This window comes from Lithobates pipiens, unplaced genomic scaffold (genome assembly GCF_037356315.1).
Source record: "Lithobates pipiens isolate NorthernLeopardFrog02 unplaced genomic scaffold, aLitPip1_a1.2 Scaffold_28, whole genome shotgun sequence".
NCBI lineage: Eukaryota > Metazoa > Chordata > Amphibia > Anura > Ranidae > Lithobates > Lithobates pipiens.
The window spans coordinates 90,430,266-90,449,581 of NW_027507789.1; the positions used below are offsets into that span (position 1 = coordinate 90,430,266).

The 19,316-nt window shown below is 46.4% G+C and overlaps 8 pseudogenes; 7 read left to right on the forward strand and 1 right to left on the reverse strand.

Moving 5' to 3' along the window:
• The first annotated feature begins 118 nt into the window (after positions 1 to 118).
• On the forward strand, positions 119 to 237 carry LOC143936417 (5S ribosomal RNA; annotated as a pseudogene).
• Positions 238 to 338: 101 nt separating this feature from the next.
• LOC143937090 (5S ribosomal RNA) lies at positions 339 to 457 on the forward strand (annotated as a pseudogene).
• Positions 458 to 557: 100 nt separating this feature from the next.
• On the forward strand, positions 558 to 676 carry LOC143937345 (5S ribosomal RNA; annotated as a pseudogene).
• A 318-nt stretch (positions 677 to 994) lies between these two features.
• On the forward strand, positions 995 to 1,113 carry LOC143936325 (5S ribosomal RNA; annotated as a pseudogene).
• A 322-nt stretch (positions 1,114 to 1,435) lies between these two features.
• Positions 1,436 to 1,554, forward strand: LOC143937784 (5S ribosomal RNA; annotated as a pseudogene).
• Positions 1,555 to 1,873: 319 nt separating this feature from the next.
• LOC143936378 (5S ribosomal RNA) lies at positions 1,874 to 1,992 on the forward strand (annotated as a pseudogene).
• Positions 1,993 to 2,094: 102 nt separating this feature from the next.
• Positions 2,095 to 2,213, forward strand: LOC143937670 (5S ribosomal RNA; annotated as a pseudogene).
• Positions 2,214 to 7,145: 4,932 nt separating this feature from the next.
• On the reverse strand, positions 7,146 to 7,264 carry LOC143937171 (5S ribosomal RNA; annotated as a pseudogene).
• Between the last annotated feature and the right edge of the window lie 12,052 nt (positions 7,265 to 19,316).

The following is a 19,316-nucleotide window of genomic DNA, read 5'->3' on the forward strand; positions in this document are numbered from 1 at the left end:
ATACCAGGTGCCGTATTCTTCTTTTTATGTTGTTGACATTGACCTGTTTTTTTTCGCTTGTATCTCAAGGTGACTATCTTGGCATTTGTCAAGAGGGTTGAGAATGCCCAAAGAGATTGCCTATGGGCACATAACCCTGAAAGCGCCCGATCTCCTCTGATCTCAGAAGCTAAACAGGGTTGGGCCTTGCTAGTACCTGGATTGGAGACCACATGGGAATACTAGGTGCTGTAGGCTTCCTTTTATGTTGTTGGCCTTGACCTGTTTTTTTTTTCACTTGTTTCCCAAGGTGACCATCTTGGCGTTTGTCAAGAGGGTTGAAAGTGCCTGAAGAGATTTCCTATGGGCACATCACCCTGAAAGCACCCGATCTCATTTGATGTTGGAGGCTAAGAAGAGTCGGGCCTTGTTAGTACCGGGATGGGAGACCGCCTGGGAATACCAGGTGTCGTAGACTTCTTTTTATGTTGTTGGCGTTGACCTGTTTTTTTTCCGCTTGTTTCCCAAAGTGACCATCTTGGTGTTTGTCAAGAGGGTTGAGAGTGCCTGAAGAGATTGCCTATGGCCACATCACTCTGAAAGCACCCAATCTCGTCTGATCTTGGAGGCTAAGAAGAGTCGGGCCTGGTTAGTACCTGGATGGGAGGCCACCTGGGAACACCAGTTATTGTAGGCTTCTTTTTATGTTGTTGGCGTTGATTCGTTTTTTTTTTGCTTGTTTCCCAAGGTGACCATTTTGGCATTTGTCAAGAGGGTTGAGAGTGCCCAAAGAGATCGCTTACAGCAGCATCACCCTGAAAGAGCCCTATCTCTTCTCTTCTCTGAGGCTAAGAAGGGTTGGGCCTAGTTAGTACCTGGATGGGAGATGGCGTTGGAATACCAGGTGCCGTATTCTTCTTTTTATGTTGTTGACATTGACCTGTTTTTTTTCGCTTGTATCTCAAGGTGACTATCTTGGCATTTGTCAAGAGGGTTGAGAATGCCCAAAGAGATTGCCTATGGGCACATAACCCTGAAAGCGCCCGATCTCTTCTGATCTCAGAAGCTAAACAGGGTTGGGCCTTGCTAGTACCTGGATTGGAGACCACCTGGGAATACTAGGTGCTGTAGGCTTCTTTTTATGTTGTTGGCCTTGACCTGTTTTTTTTTTTCACTTGTTTCCCAAGGTGACCATCTTGGCGTTTGTCAAGAGGTTTGAAAGTGCCTGAAGAGATTTCCTATGGGCACATCACCCTGAAAGCACCCGATCTCATTTGATGTTGGAGGCTAAGAAGAGTCGGGCCTTGTTAGTACCGGGATGGGAGACCGCCTGGAAATACCAGGTGTCGTAGACTTCTTTTTATGTTGTTGGCGTTGACCTGTTTTTTTTTCCGCTTGTTTCCCAAAGTGACCATCTTGGTGTTTGTCAAGAGGGTTGAGAGTGCCTGAAGAGATTGCCTATGGCCACATCACTCTGAAAGCACCCAATCTCGTCTGATCTTGGAGGCTAAGAAGAGTCGGGCCTGGTTAGTACCTGGATGGGAGACCACCTGGGAATACCAGTTATTGTAGGCTTCTTTTTATGTTGTTGGCGTTGATTCGTTTTTTTTTTTGCTTGTTTCCCAAGGTGACCATTTTGGCATTTGTCAAAAGGGTTGAGAGTGCCCAAAGAGATCGCTTACAGCAGCATCACCCTGAAAGAGCCCTATCTCTTCTCTTCTCTGAGGCTAAGAAGGGTTGGGCCTAGTTAGTACCTGGATGGGAGATGGCGTTGGAATACCAGGTGCCGTATTCTTCTTTTTATGTTGTTGACATTGACCTGTTTTTTTTCGCTTGTATCTCAAGGTGACTATCTTGGCATTTGTCAGAAGGGTTGAGAATGCCCAAAGAGATTGCCTATGGGCACATAACCCTGAAAGCGCCCGATCTCCTCTGATCTCAGAAGCTAAACAGGGTTGGGCCTTGCTAGTACCTGGATTGGAGACCACCTGGGAATACTAGGTGCTGTAGGCTTCTTTTTATGTTGTTGGCCTTGACCTGTTTTTTTTTTTCACTTGTTTCCCAAGGTGACCATCTTGGCGTTTGTCAAGAGGGTTGAGAGTGCCCGAAGAGATCACCTACGGCCCCATCACCCTGAAAGCGCCCAATCTCGTCTGATCTCGGATGCTAAACAGTGTCGGGCCTGGTTAGTACCTGGATGGGAGACCGCCTGGGAATACCAGGTGCCACAGGCTTCTTCTTTTTTTTCTTTTTTTTTGTAGTATGCGACATACAATGCAAAGGCAACTTCACAGAATGTGTGATACAAATAGTTACAAACAAACGATCATATTGCATGGATATCAGAGCCAATGGTAAGAAGTCTGAGGAGAATAGCACATGTACAGCTTTGCGGTCATATCAAGATGAGATTAAAGCTCCATCTCGTTGGGATCCTCTACCACTTAAAATATTATTGATACTAGCCCTGCTACCCTCGAAGAGTTTAGATATCCATAGATAGGGGAAGAGTATTGTGTAGTAGTCAATTGGGGTCGGAACATACCATTTTCTTTTCCCTTTTTTGAGTTAAGAAGGGAAATAGTAGAACTGAAAGGAGGGAGAAGGGGAAAGAGAAGATTGGGGAAGGAAATGGCAGAAAAGGAAAAGAAGGGGTAAGGGGGTGTCGTGGGTAGAGTGGATAGGGTGGGGTCCCCTCTCAGGGAGCAAGAGACGCCCTCGGCTCACCAGCTCATCAGCTGTCCAACGTTTGGAACAGCGATCTCCAACGATCATCATGAGCTTACTATGTCTCGCGGAGGTATTCTTCGGAAAAGCGAAACTGGGTCCAGTAGAACCAACTGTTCCCATGCTCCTCCGTTTTATCCCTCATTGTGGCAGTCAGGTCTTCCATTCGTTCAATATCATTTACCCTTGCGAACCACTGGGTCACCATTGGAGCAGATTGCTCTTTCCACTGACTTGGGATGCAGGCCCTAGCTGCATTGAGGAGATGTTTAAGTAAGGACTTATGATAACGCTTTCTCGACATAGGAGTTCGATTGAGAAGAACTGCTGCGGGATCATTGGCTAAGGAAATGTCTGTGAACTTGTGGATGAGTCTCAGGACAGGCTGCCAGAATGTTTGCAATTTAGGGCATTCCCAGAAAATGTGGAGAATGGTGCCAGCCTGTTGCCCACAGCGACAGCAGCGGTCAGATTGACCGGGGAATATTTTGGCCAACACCACCGGTGTACGATACCAGCGTGTGATCAGCTTATATGAGATATCCTGATATTTACTGCAGAGTGACGACTTATGGGCGAAAAAGAGTATTCTGTCCTTCTGTGGTTTGGAGAATGTAGTTTGTAAGTCCCTTTTCCATTTAGCTAGGAAGGGTGGATCCGTGGAGGATTGTGCGTCTGTCAGGATTTGGTAGGACCTAGAGAGGGAACCACGAATTGGGCCATCATCCAGGCAAAGTTCCTCGAAGGGGTGGAATTGTCTAGAGAAGAACGAATGGTTAGGTAGTGATCCAAGGAAATGGATTCGCTGTCTAGCTCTCCAGCTATCCAGTTCAACAGGTACTTGCTCTAGCAGTATGGTCCCCATGGGAATCAAGCCCGTGGGTCCAAGAAATAGGGCTGCTCTCAGAAGCCCTTTCGGGGCTTGCCTGGTAAAGGCCTGGTCAGACAGGCCCGGAGGGAATCTAGGATGTCCAATAATTGGGGTCATAGGAGAAGGGAAGTTAGTCAGGTGGGAAAGGTGAAAAAAACTATCTATCTCGGCGAGCGAGGGGCCAATTAACGGGTGAGTAGTCACACAGGGCTCCAATGGCCTCCCCGCCCAAGGCAGACCAGCCAGTGGAACCCGCGCCATCTCCTGCACTAGCTTGACCCATAGCTTCAGTTCCCCATGCCGGTGTCTTATCACATATGGTCCCCCATCGGATAGTGTCCGCTGTGTACTGCGCATGCGCAGTACACAGCAACACAGATTCCGAAAATTGCAGAGCATGAACGGCGCCTGCGCACTGAGTCCAGGTTCTATCCCCACTATCCAAGTGGACACAGAGTAAGAATATAAAAGAGCCGAGCGCAGCGAGGCTGAGCCCAAAGCGTGGCGAGCGAAGCTCGCCTGCGAGGGGCCCTCTAATATTCACAACCCTATGTCCGCTTGGATGGTGGGGCTACCACCTCCACTCACCGCGCAGGCGCCGTTCAGCTTCGGAGATTTTCCGAAGCTTCGTCTGCTCCGTACTGCGCATGCGCAGTACGGCGCGGACACTATATCATGGCCGGACAGTATATGGCAGAACTCCGGCACCAGTCAACCACCGGTGTCATGTGCATTGCTGTGTAATATAGAGCAGGGTCCGGGAAGCCAATACCTCCCCGCAATTTCGGTCGCAATAGCATTGCCCTACCAATACGCATATGTTTTCCGCGCCAGAGGAACTTAATAAAGATTGAGCGAACCGCATGAAAGAAAGTCTGGGGTATTTTAATAGGTAAGGCTTGTAGTAGATACAGAAGTTGTGGCATCGCGTTCATCTTCAACACATTACAGCGTCCGAACCATGACAGAGCTAGTGGGTCCCATCTTTTAATAACTAGACCACGCTTTACTCCACGCCGTCGGCAGCGGTACGGGTGAACGAGTGATGCTCGGACTCTTTCCCCATCACTAATGGGACGAGGCAGGGGTGCCCTCTGTCTCCCCTAATTTTTATTCTGACACTGGAACCACTTATGTGTCACGTTCGGAATGACCCGAATATTACTGGCATAGCCAAACCCTCGGCACACCACAAAATTGCGGCGTACGCTGACGATCTAATTTTTTCCGTCTCCAATCCACACATTTTGCTTCCCAATATACTTGCATCTCTACAGCGATACGGCAGCCTATCAAACTATAAAATCAATTGCGCCAAGTCGGCTGTATTGAATATATCGGTCCCGGATGGTGAGGCCAAGAGGCTCCGCTCCGCTTTTCCATTCTACTGGGCTGAAAAATCTATACGTTACCTGGGCATTGACATCGCAGCGGATTTAGCGCAATTGTACCCGCTTAATTTTGTCCCTCTCCTGGATAGACTGAAATCTGATTTGGGAAACTGGCATGCTTTAACACTGACCTGGTTCGGGCGCTGTAATGCATTCAAAATGACGGCCCTCCCGCGGATCTTATACATGTTCCAGACATTACCGATCCGGTTACCCCCAATTTTTTTCAGACAACTGCAGGTGCTGCTCCGGGACTTTATTTGGCCGCCCAGAGTCCGTTTGCAATTGTTTGCCAGACCAAAGGACAAGGGGGGGTCTGGGTCTCCCAGATCTCAGACAATACTACAGAGTGACTCTGCTAGCGAGAGTCGTTGATTGGCATTGTAATGGCCCACACAAGCAGTGGGTGGAGAAGGAGATTGAGGATGGATCCATTCCCCTATTGACCTCCCCGTGGCTCCTGTCCTCCCTACCAAAAGACCTCAGAGATCACCCCGTAGTGGGAGATACGTTGGCTGTTGTGCGGAGGTTGTTCCGCTGCACACACTTTGCTCCCCTGCCGTCACCAATGACTCCGGTTATAGGTAATCCAGACTTCCCACTGGGATTTACCAACAAGAAACTGCGACAGTTGACAGTGGTGGGGAAACAGCGTCTGGGAGAGGTGTGGCCCTCGGGAGGGCTCCTGACCTTGCAAACTGTCGCCGAGCTTTCTGACCCTCCGCTTGACTTGTTTAGTGCTTATCAACTTCATCACTTCCTTTTGGCCATACAAAGGGCCCCCTACACTCCTAGAGACCTGACGCCCTATGAATCCATCTGTCACAAAAAGGAACCTGTGCGACACACCCTCTCCCTCCTGTACAACCTATTAAGTAGTCAGGAGGAGGAGTCGACCCCACCATTTATCCACAAATGGGAGAGGGACTTTGGCATCACATTTACCCCACAACAGATAGGGAAGATCCTGACATTAGTATATAAAGCTTCCATCACAAACCGATATCAAGAATCAGAATACAAGATAGTCTCACGCTGGTATAGAGTCCCATACCTTCTGAATAAAATGAATAGATCGATCCCGGATGTTTGTTGGAGGTGAAATTCAGATACGGGGACCATGGGACACATTTTCTGGGCATGCCCGGCCTTGAGGAACTTTTGGGTTCCCAGCAGCATGCCTTCTACACTTGACCCAACAGCCTGTTCGAAAATACAAAAAAACCCTCACGATGCAACTCCTGAATGCCGCCTGGGCCTGCATTCCCGCACTGTGGAGGCAGCCTCAGCCCCCATCCAAGGTGCTGTGGTATTCCAAAGTCAATCATATTCTCCGGATGGAAGAATTGACCGCCACCCTTCACAACACTGAAGAGGCATTTAGTGTTACATGGAGGCCCTGTAGGTATTTTACTGGTACTCGAGACTACATTCGGGAGGTGAGCAGTGCCTCTGTCCCAGAAAACAACTGAACATCTAACGTTTACCTACGTAGGCCATGTCTGCCCTGGGTGGCATTCCCCCCCTCCCTTTTTGTCTTTATTTTTCTTTTTTTCCCCGCCGCCATCCCCCCACCTGCTCTCTCTCCGTCTTTGCACTCTCTTCTTCCGCCGTCCTCCCTTTTGACTATGCCTTGTCTCCTTACTAGCCTTCGGGAACCAGAAGAACCCCAGGGTTCTGGACATGACCGGCTCTGGAAAACCCAGGCGGTATCCCATCCAGGTACAAACCAGGCCCAACCCTGCTTAGCCTCTGAGACCAAACGAGATTGGGCGCTTTCAGGGTGTTGTGCCGGTAGGAAATTTCTTTGTGCAATCTCAACCCTCTTGACAAATGCCAAGATGGTCACCTTGGGAAACAAGGGAAAAAAACAGGTCAAAGCCAACAACATAAAAAGAATCCTACGGCATCCGGTATTCCCAGGCGATCTCCCAATCAAGACACTAACCAGGCCAGATCTTTCTATGTCACCTGGTCTTCCCAGGCAGTCTCCCATCCAGGTACTAACCAGGCCTGACGCTGCTAAGCTTCTGAAATCAGACGAGATTGGGTGCTTTCAGGGTGATGTGGCCGTAAGCGTTCTCTTCAAGACACACCCAACCCTCTTGACAAACGCCAAGATGGTCGCCTTGAGAAACAAGCAAAAAAAACAGTTCAAAGCCAACAACATAAAAAGAAGCCTATGGAACCTGATATTTCCAGGCGGTCTCCCATCCAGGTACTAACCAGGCCCGACACTGTTTAGCCTCTGAGATCAGATGAGATTGGGCGCTTTCAGGGTGATGGGGCCGTAGGTGATCTCTTTAGGAACTCTCAACCCTCTTGTTAAACGCCAAGATGCTCACCTTGGGAAACAAGCGAAAATAAACAGGTAAAACAGTTCAAAGCCAACAACATAAAAAGAAGCCTACGGCACCTGGTATTCACAGATCGTCTCCCATACAGGTATTAACCAGGCCGTACACTGCTAGGCCTCCGAGATCAGATGAGATTGTGCGCTTTCAGGGTGATGTGGCCATAGGTGTTCTATTTAGACACTCTCAACCCTCTTGACAAATACCAAGAATACAGACTCGTGTATGCAGATAGGCTTGAGTATACAGAGATGCTAAAGTAAACAATGAGGCTGGGGTACACAGAGAGGCTAGTTTAAAGAGAAGCTAGTATATACAAAGATGTTAGTGTATATAGAGAGGTTAGTGTATAGAGAGAGTCGAGTGTATACAGATAGGACAGTGCATATAGAGAGACTAGTGTTTACAAAAGACAGGCTTGGGTATACATCCAAGCTGACAGTGTATACAGAAGACTGGGTAGTGTATACAGAGAGTCTAGTGGGTACAGAAGACAAGCTGGTGTATTCTAGCTAGTTTTTACAGTCTAGTGTATACAGAAGACAGGCTGTGGTATACAAAGGGTTTAGTGTATTACAGAGATGCATGGGTGTACAGAGAAGCTAGTATATATAGAAGACTACAGCATACAGAAGAAAGGCTAGTGAATACAGAATAAAGGCTTGCTTCTACGGAGAGGCTAGTGTATGCAGAACACTATCTAGGGTATATAGAGAGGCTAGATTATACAGAGAGGCTAGTGCATAGAGTGAAGCTATTGTATATAGAAGCCTGGTTAGTGTATACAGAGAAGCTAGTGTGTACAGAAGAAAGGCTAGACAGGCTATAAAGAGAGACAAGTTTTTACAGAAGACAGTTTGGGGTATACAGAGATGCTAGTTTATACAGAGAGACTAATGTATACAGAAGACAGGCTAAGGCATACAGAAGACAGAGGACGGGCGGGTGTATTCAGAACATAGGCTAGTGTATATCAAAGACAGGCTATTGTATGCAGAAGACTGGCTAGTGCTGGTGTATATAGAGAGGCTAGTGAATTTAGAGGGTAGGCTAAGTGATAACAGAAGACAATCTGGGCTATACAGAGACATTTCATCATTTCATCTAGCTCACATCTCTAATGGAGTTTGTCTCATTGCCATGTTATGCCTTTTCATTCTTATGCTAAATATAGATCACTACACGATTTTAATCATCCACATCAAGCATGCAATAAAACTATCATACATCAAAATAAACCATGTACTCTTTTGCTCTATTTTGCATATTTGTAATTCTCCACATCAACTGTCACATTGAGTATGTGACAGTCCCGACACTCCATCCTGACTTATTTTTCTTTATTTCTTATTAGAAATAGAGAGTACTATCTCAAAATCCGCTTAAATCTATTCACTTCGATGAGTTCTACTGCTAATTGTACAGTAATGCAAAATGTTCACAAAACCATCCATTTGCTACCAGACATGCTGCACATACTAAGAGTAATGTAACTATCGCTCGCTAACGATGTAAACAGTTTTATTGCTTTTCTGACATTAACCGACTATCTCTGACATTAACTGAGTATCTCTCTGCACTATGATCTTAATAATAATAATAATAATATTAATAATAGGATTGTGTAATGCAAAGATCAACTAGTCTAATATAAGCTTTCTCATTGGCACCGGCATTTCCTTTAAATTTAGACTAACGCAACTATTTCTCGGCCATTTTCAAGCTATGCTTTCAATCTCTTACCTTTGAACAGCGACACTTCCTCCCTACAATATTAAGCCATTTAAATGTCCTATTGGTCGCCTATATTATACAACTCTCTGAAAAGCCTATATGTAGAGAATAAAACTAGTCTTACATCTTAATAAAACAGTTTTATTGCTCAACCAGTATCAGCTGTCATGACAAATAAACGTTTCCACTGTTTGACTCTATTTTCTGTATTACTTCTTTTCCTCCACCTTAACTGTCACAGTTAAAACACAGTGACAAAACATTTCTTTTTACCGCAGCAAAATGTGAGAAAAGCAGTGTAAGCCGTCTTTCTGCCATATGCTTCAGAAAATTAATGTACCGCTTTTAAATCCATATCAATTCCACATAACCGTGAACCGTCTTACAATTTTAACATTTACTGATAGCAATTACTGATATTACATTATGACTATACCAGTGGAAAAGGACCGCGTAATGGAACTGTGAAATTAATCATAATCTCAGCGTTAACTTAGCTGATAAATTTACGATTTAATCAAAGATTTACTCAACGATTTAAACTTAGATGTTTTTCATTCTAAGTCTATTTAATCTTAAATAATTTATACTATATTCTACTGTACTCTTAAATTATGTACTGTTGTTCTGTATTTTAGCCGTGCTCATATTTCGTTTTATGTTGCAACCATCGAATCTCATTGCTATTCCGACATTCTGCCTTAATGAGGATATTACTTTGCAACTATCCCTTGATCCCTTTTGTGTATTCACTTTATCTCGACCTATATATACTGCCTCAATATTTTCCTAATTTGTCACTATTAATGTTCATGGTTACTGATACATTATGCTGATAACCAGTGGAAACGGAAAACAGTCAGTGTAAGCCGTCTTCGTGCGTAACAAAATTAATTGAACGATTTACACGTTAGAATTTTCAAGCTACGTCAATTTACTCTTAAATACCCTTTAGCTGCTTAGCTCACACTTTGCTGTATGTAGCCGCGTTTACATGTAAGTAACCAATGGGGATTGACATTTCATGTCCATCTCACATCTCTAATGCAATTTGTCTCTTTGCCATGTCATACTTTGCCAGTTATTATACTTTCTAGAAACCTAGTCGTTGCTGATATTTCATGATTACAGCAATCATCTCATCTAATTGTAAAGGTAAGCTAGATATTTTGTGTATTTCCACTTAAACTCGACCAATATATACTGTCTCAATATTATCCTTTCTAATTTTGCTAAATTAGATTGTAGAGTTTGCTATGTCTAAATCCAGGTTACCTACTGACCTTTATTACGTATACTGCTAATTTTAGGGTAATACAAAACCATCTTATTGCTTCTTTGCAAGCTGCACATATTAAGAGTAATGCAATGCTACCGTGAACAGTTTAATTGCTCGTCTCACATTTAGCTGGTATCTCTCTGCTATAGGAAATTGAATTTGTACTACAACGATCACTCATCTAATATCAGTCCACTCAGTGCTACCGGGTTAACTTTTACATTTAGAGTAATGAAATGATTTCTCAGTCATTTTGGAGCTACTGCAACTAACGCTTCCGATCTCATTTCGACTGCAATACTTAATCTCTGCTATTGCAGAATATTTAGCTGCTTAGCTCACACTTTGCTGTACGTAGCCGTGGAGATTGGCATTTCATCTCTAATTCATATTCACATTTTTAATGCAGTTTGTCTTATTGATATGTCATCCTCGGTTAGTTATTATGCATTCTCATCCTTGTGCTATATTTGGGGAATATTCACTACATGATTAAAGACACGTAATGAACCTGATTGATAAAAACCTACACACGTCGTTGCTGTTATTTCGTGTATTTCCACTTAAACCCGACCTGTATATACTGTCTCAATATTAATTTTAGAGTTATTTTGCTATATTTATTATTAGTATAAACAGATTACTATCTCTAAATCCTGGTAAACCAGCTCACACTAAACCATCTAATTTCTACCTTAGACGCAGCACATATTAACATATTAACATTTAGCCGGTATCTCTCTGCAATAGTAAACGAAATGTGTAGATCACTCATCTAATATCGTCTTTTCAGTGCTACCGGAACAACTTTTAAATTTAGAGTAATGCAACGATTTCTCAGTTTTATGAAGCTACTGCAACTAACGCTTTGGATCTCTTTCCTGATAAATTACGCTCTGCAATATTAAGCCATGTAAATTGTCCTATTGGTCTGCTAACAATGCTATGTATAATAATACAAATCTTTCAAAAGCAATATCGTCTTACTGCAATACTTACACTCTGCATAATATATATAAATAATGCGAATAATGCTAATAATGCTAATAATATAGCCGTCTAAAACTCGGCTATAAGTAGAGAATAAAACTATCTTACATCAAAATAAACCATGTACTGCCAAACCAATAACGGCCAATTACTTAACGTCTATCAGTCAATGACTTAACAAAATAAACTTAGCACTCTTTTGCTCTATTTTGTATAGTTGTAGTTCTCCACATTAACTGTCACATTGATATCACCACTGACAACACACCACTTTTTAACAGCACCAAAATATGAAAAAAGCACTTTACATGTTTCAGAAGTAGTGGCATTAGCAAAAAATAAAGTCCTGTCTTGTTTACACGCTAGCTTTTCTGTATACATTAATCTCTCTGTGTACACCAGCCATATAGACTAGCCTCTCTGTCTTCTGTATACACGTGCCCGTAATTTATATACACTAGCCTGCCTTTTTTTTACAATAGTCTCGGTGTCCCAGCCTCTCTGCATACACCAGCCTCACTGAATTCCCCAGACTGTCTTCTGTAAAAAAAATAGCCGGTCTTCTGCATACTCTAGCCTCTCTGTGTAACACAGTCACTCTCTGGATTCCCTAGCCTCCATCTCTGCATACCCAGGACCTTCCTCTGTATAATCTAGCCTATCTGTATACACTAGCCTGTCTTTTGTACAAATTAGCTTCTCTGTAGCCGGTCTTCTGTATACACGAGCCTCACTGTCTACTCTTGGTTGTCTTTTGTATACACTAGCATCTCTTTATACATTAGCTCTCTGTATACCCAAGCCTCTCTGTATACACTAGTCCACCGGTATACACTAGCAAGTCTGCATACACTAGTCTCTCTTTGTAGCCCAACTTCTCTCTCTGTATACCTTAGCCTCCATCTCTGCATACCCAGGACGTTCTTCTCTATAATCTAGCCTATGTGTATACACTAGCCGGTCTTCTGTAGACATTAGCCTCCCTGTATAAACTAGCTGGTCTACTGTATACACTAGTCCGTCTGTATACACTAGCAAGCCTGCATACACTAGCCTCTCTGTGTAACCCAGCCTCCATCTCTGCATACCCAGGACGTTCGTCTCTATAATCTAGCCTATTTGTATACACTAGCCTGTCTTTTGTACACATTAGCCTCTCTGTATGAACTAGCCGGTCCTCTGTATACACTAGTCCATCTGTATACACTAGCAAGTATGCGTACTCTAGCCTCTCTCTCTGTATACCTTAGCCTCCATCTCTGCATACCCAGGACGTTCTACTGTATAATCTAGCCTATCTGTATAATCTAGCCTATCTGTATACACTAGCCTGTCTTTTGTACACATTTGCCTCCCTGTATAAACTAACCGGTCTTCTGTATACACTAGTCCGCCTGTATACACTAGCAAGTATGCATACTCTAGCCTCTCTCTCTGTATACCCTAGCCTCCATCTCTGCATACCCAGGACGTTCTTCTGTATAATCTAGCCTATCTGTATACACTAGCCTGTCTTTTGTACACATTAGCCTCTCTGTATAAACTAGCCGGTCCTCTGTATACACTAGTCCGTCTGTATACACTAGCAAGTCTGTGTAACCAAGCCTCTCTCTCTGCATACCCTAGCCTCCATCTCTTGCATAAACCAGACCTTCTTCTGTATAATCTAGCCTATCTGTATACACTAGCCTGTCTTTTGTACACATTAGCCTCTCTGTGTAAACTAGCCGGTCTACTGTATACCCTAGTCCATCTGTATACACTAGCAAGTCTGCATACTCCTGCCTCTCTGTGTAACCCAGCCTCACTCTCTCTCTGTATACCCTAGCCTCCACATCTCTGCCTACCCAGGACGTTTTTCTGTATAATCTAGCCTATCTGTATACACTAGCCTGTCTTTTGTACACATTAGCCTCTCTGTGTAAACTAGCCGGTCTACTGTATACACTAGTCCATCTGTATACACTAGCAAGTCTGCATACTCCTGCCTCTCTGTGTAACACAGTCTCTCTCTCTGTATACCCTAGCCTCCATCTCTGCATACCCAGGACGTTCTTCTGTATAATCTAGCCTATCTGTATAAACTAGCCTGTCTTTTGTACACATTAGCCTCTCTGTATAAACTAGCTGGTCTTCTGTATACACTAGTCCGTCTGTATACACTAGCAAGTCTGCATACTCTAGCCTCTCTGTGTAACACAGTCTCTCTCTCTGTATACCCTAGCCTCCATCTCTGCATACCCAGGACGTTCTTCTGTATAATCTAGCCTATCTATATACACTAGCCTGTGTTTTGTACACTTTAGCCTCTCTGTATAAACTAGCCGGTCTTCTGCATACACAAGTCTCTCTGTATACCCTTGGATGTCTTTTGTATACACTAGCTGCTCTTTATACATTAGCTCTCTGTATACCCAAGCCTCTCTGTATACACTAGTCCGTCTGTATACACTAGCAAGCCTGCATACACCAGCCTCTCTGTGTAACCCAGCCTCTCTCTCTGCATACCCAAGATGTTCTTATCTATAATCTAGCCTTTTTATATACACTAGCCTGTCTTTTGCACACATTAGCCTCCCTATATAAACTAGCCGGTCTTCTGTATACACTAGTCCGTCTGTATACACTAGCAAGTATGCATACTCTAGCCTCTCTCTCTGTATACCCTAGCCTCCATCTCTGCATACCCAGGATGTTCTTCTGTATAATCTAGCCTATCTGTATACACTAGTGTATACAGACAGACTAGTGTATACAGATGACGACTAATGTGTACAAAAGACAGGCTAATGTATACAGATAGGCTAGATTATACAGAAGAAAGTCCTGGGTATGCAGAGCGCTCAGCTTCAAGGTATGGCTAACGTGAGTAATATGAGGGACACTCCTCACCCCCGCCCCCACCTACCAGATCTGACTTTCATCCCCTTGCCCTCTCTGCCCCGGTCATCTGGTGGCAGTTTTATGCACTCCCTGGCCCCCACCCATTCATAATCCTTACCGACCTTTCCTTCCGCTGCTCACAGGAACACACTGGATGACTTGTCTAATTAACCAACTTGTACAAGACACCGCTATCCTCCTGTCTGACACCGGTCCCCCTTGGAGGCTTTACCCCTCACTGTTTGGGTGGTCCCTGCCTCTCCCTGGATGCTCCACATATACCACAACGACATTGTCAGAGGGGCACCACTTGACAGGACACGGGGCTGTCATGCCGGTGGCATCTCCCATTGGAGGAAGGGATGATGGCCCCAACCCCTTGGCAGCAGGTTCTTTCATGTACAGACCAGGGCGGCTCATCTTCCCTTCTGGAGTCTTGACCTTAGATGGGGGAGTTGCACTTTGGGGGGTCGGAGTGATACCTATTGCGCTGTACTGGAAGGGGTTGACATTCCCGCATATGTGTCTCCTCCCCCTGGTTGTGCCCCTCATCCCCCCCTCTGGCTCCCACCTACTCTTTGCCGACATTGCCTTCTGCAGCTTTCGGGGACCCTGGATGACTTATTTATTGAGCCTATTGGTACGAGACACTGCTTCCCTCCAGGGTGACTCTGGATCCCCCTGGAGGATTTACCCCTTACTGGATGCTCTACACAGCCCCCAATGGCGATGCAGGAGAGACACTAATTGGCGGGCCCCAGGACTGCTGCTCGGGTGAAGTCTCCCGTTGGATGGAGGGATGGTGGCCCCAGGCCCTTGCCTGCCGGATTTTCCATGCACCGACCAGGGCTGCTCCTCTTTCATCTTGATGTGGTGACCATGGAGGGGAGGAGTTGAAATTTATGGGGTCCGGGTGTTTGCTGGTGGGAGTGCGCTAAAGGACTTGACATTTCCACATGTTTGTCCCCTCTCCCCTGTTTCCCCCCTCCCTTCCCCCCTTCCACTCCTCCTTCCCCCTTCCCTGCCCCTTTTCCCCCCGGGGCGTGGGCGGGGGAGAGGGGGTAAGGAGAGGACAATCTGCCAAAGGGAGAAATGCATTTGTTCGGGGACTGCAAGTACTTTAGGGGTATGGGGTACTTTAGGGGTTTACCACTGCCGGGACTGGGGAGACTAGGATTCGGGGGCTCCCTCTCCGACCTGTCTACCCACCAACCCAAGTAGGACAGCGCTTTAAACCCAGTGTACATCTGGTAAGCGCTATAGCATAATTGTGCTGTTTTAGTATACCCTTCCTGTACTGTTGAGTGCGGACAACCCTTAATTTCCCTCTCCCCCTGGGGTTGAGGTGCCCGGCCTCTTTTTCCCTTTACCTTTCCTTCCATTTGCCCTTCCTTTCTCCCCCTTAGTTCCCGCCATGCATTACCTACCCAAAACCTACCTTGGTTCAACTTTCTTTGCTTTTCTCTGACGTCCCCCTCCCCCTCCCCGAGGAGCGATGACAGACTCAGTCAAGGTCACCTCTCCAAACGTTAAGGGACTGAACTCCCCTGAAAAACGGTGGATCCTCCTGTGAGGACTGAAGACTTCCTGTACTGATGTGGCCTTTATACAAGAAACACATTTTAAAAATACTAGCCTCCCCTTTCTATGGTCGAGATTCTTCCCTAAGGTCTACCACTCTACTAACCCCTCCTCTAAGACCAAGGGAGTCTCCATTCTGATCTCTAGCAGGCTCCCCTGGGTTCTCCAGGATTCTCTGGTGGACCCTGGGGGCCGATATCTTTTTCTTAGGGGCCACATTGGAGAGCGCCTTTTTACATTTGCCACTGTGTACGCTCCCAATGATCACCAAGACACGTTCCTCAGAACTACCCTGCACAGATTATGTGACTTTCGGGGGGGCCAGTTGATATTAGGTGGGGACTTTAATGTCCCCTTTCGCCATCGGTTGACACTTCTGCCTCTTGCTCCTCGCTCCTCATTTCCTCTAGAAAGCGGATTACTAAGTGTTTACTGAATGACCAATTAGTTGATGTCTGGCGTCTGCAACACTCTGGGGAAAGGGACTACTCTTTTTGCTCTTCCCCTCACAAATCATACTTGAGGATAGACTTCTTCTTGATTCCACATGACCAACTGCACTTGGTGAGCTCTTCCTCCATCGGCCATATTACTTGGTCCGACCACGCTCCTGTAGCCCTTACCTACACCCTCTCTAGGAACCCCTCACCTAGGTCTCTATTCTGGCACCTTAATGAGAGCCTCCTCCAGATACCGGAAGTTTTAGCAGATGTGACCAGGGAATTGGACCTTTATTTCCAAGAAAACTAAACGCAGGACTGTGACCCGGGGATAATTTGGGAGGCTCACAAGTCAGTACTCCGCAGGGTACTTATCAGGCACGGGGCGCGCATCAAACGAACACGGAAGGAACAGCTTGCTAATCTGTTTCGTGAACTTGCCTCTGTGGAAGCGAAACATAAACATGCCCCCTCACGGACCTTAGAGATTGAATTGGGGACACTCCTTACCCATATTGCTGACCTACTCCATTATAAAGCGAAAACGGCACTCCAGTTTTGTCGTAAACTGACGTAGGAGTCAGGGGACAAATGTGGAAAAATCTTAGCCAGGTCGGTAAAGGAGTTGAAATCTGGCTCTTACATACCACAGTTGATAGATAAGAATGGCCAGAGGGCCTCTACCCCAACCCAAATAGCTGAAGTCTTTGAAAAATGTTACTCTGATCTCTACAACCTGCCCGATTCAGGGTCTGGACAGGACAATATAGACAGATATGTAACCGGTTCTGGTCTACCAACCCTCTCATCGGAATCACGGGAGTACTTGGAGAACCCGATCACACTGGAAGAAGTCCAGACGGCCGTGGGACCTCCGAAGGTGGGTAAGGCTCCGGGCCCTGACGGATATACCGCACAATACTTTAAGACCTTCCTCCCTATTCTCGGCCCGCGCTTGGTGAATTTATTTAATACTCTGAGCTCGAATGGGGATTTTCCTGAGGATACATTTAGAGCCCACATCTCGTTGATACCTAAGGAGGGCAAAGACCCGGGCCTATGTGGGAGCTACAGACCCATTTCCCTCCTAAATTCGGTCAGAAAACTATTCTCTAAAATCCTCGCCACGTGATTGGCACATCACTTGCAGTCCCTTATACATATTGACCAGTTAGGTTTTATTCCCACCAGGGAAGATAGGGACAACACCACTAAGGTGCTTACCCTGATCCATAAAGCAAAGTCATCTGGGACCCCTTGTCTTTTCATGAGTACTGATGCCGAGAAGGCTTTTAATCGGGTCAATAGGACATTGATGTTCTCGGTCCTTCACCATATAGGTCTGAGTGAACGGATGCTGGCATGGATAAGTAAGGTATACTCACGCCCTTCAGCTCAAGTCAAAGCGAATGGGGTTCTCTCATCTCCCCTTGACATCGGGAATGGGACCAGACCAGGTTGCCCCCTGTCGCCCCTATTATTCGCACTGTCATTGGAACCCTTTCTCTTCACAATTCGACAAAACTCAGACATAACGGGACTCCAAGTGGGTACTATTGAGTGCAAGATATCTGCCTACGCGGATGACATGCTGTTCTCGCTGACGAATCCCAGAGTTTCCTTGCCAAATCTCCTTCGGGAATTCCAGATATACGGGATACTTCTTGAAATCAAAGGCCATGGGGGTTACAGTCCCCCCGCAAACGTTAATAGACTTGCAGTCCAATTTTCGATTTAAATGGACCCATACAGCCCTTAAGTACTTAGGTACTTACATTTCAAGGGACATCGCGCGTACGTTTATGTTGAACTTCCCCCCACCCCTTGTCACTTAAGCCGCGTACACACGGGCGGACTGTATGGCCTACTTAGTCCGTCATACAATCCGACGGACAGTCCGTCATACTTTCGAATGAACGGACTTGACCACACACACCACTTTTTGAGCGGACTAATACGGCGTACTAAGGCCGCCATACTATCCGCCCTACTTTTGAAATGAACAGACTCGCCCACACACGTGGAGGAAAGTCCGCTCATTTCGAGCGCGTCTCCAGGTAGGCGGGGCCCGCGAAGGAGACGTCGCTGACCCCGCCGCCTGGTATGGACTTAAAGGGGAACCCCAACGCCAAAAAAAAACGGCGTGGGGGTCTCTCCCAAGTCCACAACAGACCCTTGTCCGAGCACGCTACCCGGCTGGCCAGGAAAGGGGGGCGAGCGAGCGCCCCCCCTCCTAAACCGTACCAGGCCGCGTGCCCTCAACATGGGGGGGTGCCTTGGGGAATTGGGGGCCGCGCGGCCCCCCCAACCCAAAGCACCTTATCCCCATGTTGATGAGGACAAGGGCCTCTTCCCGACAACCCTGGCCGTTGGTTGTCGGGGTCTGCGGGCGGGGGGGCTTATCGGAATCTGGGAGCCCCCTTTAATAAGGGGGCCCCCGGATACCGGCCCCCCACCCTATGTGAATGAGTATGGGGTACAATGTACCCCTACCCATTCACCTGTTAAATAAAAGTACAAAAAAAACACAACACACGAGATAAAATACTTTATTGCACAGCTCCGGGGGTCTTCCGTCTTCGGGGGTCTTCTCGCCGGACTCCTCCACTATCTTCTTGTAGCTCTTTTGCTAGCGGAGGAGTCCGGCTTTCTTCCTTGCCGCCGGCCTCTTCTCCTGACTTCGGGGGTCTTGTCCCCCTCTTCGGTTCTTCTGCCGGGCCACCGCGCCTTCTTATAGCTCTTTTACAGGCGGTGGCCCGGTCTTCTGTCGCCGCCGCCGCCGCCTTCCATTCTTCTTCTTCTTCTTCTTCTTCTTCTCCAGGAGATGTTGCCTCGACGATCTCTCCGGCCGGAATGCCAGGGACGCACTGCGCGCCCACTTATATAGGGACAAGGGGCGGTGTCACATGGCTTTATGTCACATGGGTTGGTCACATGGGTTGATGTCACATGGGGACTATGACATCGTAAGGGGGCGGGGTCACCATGTGACACCAACCCATGTGACATAAAGCCATGTGACACCGCCCCTTGTCCCTATATAAGTGGCCGCGCAGTGCGTCCCTGGCATTCCGGCCGGAGAGATCG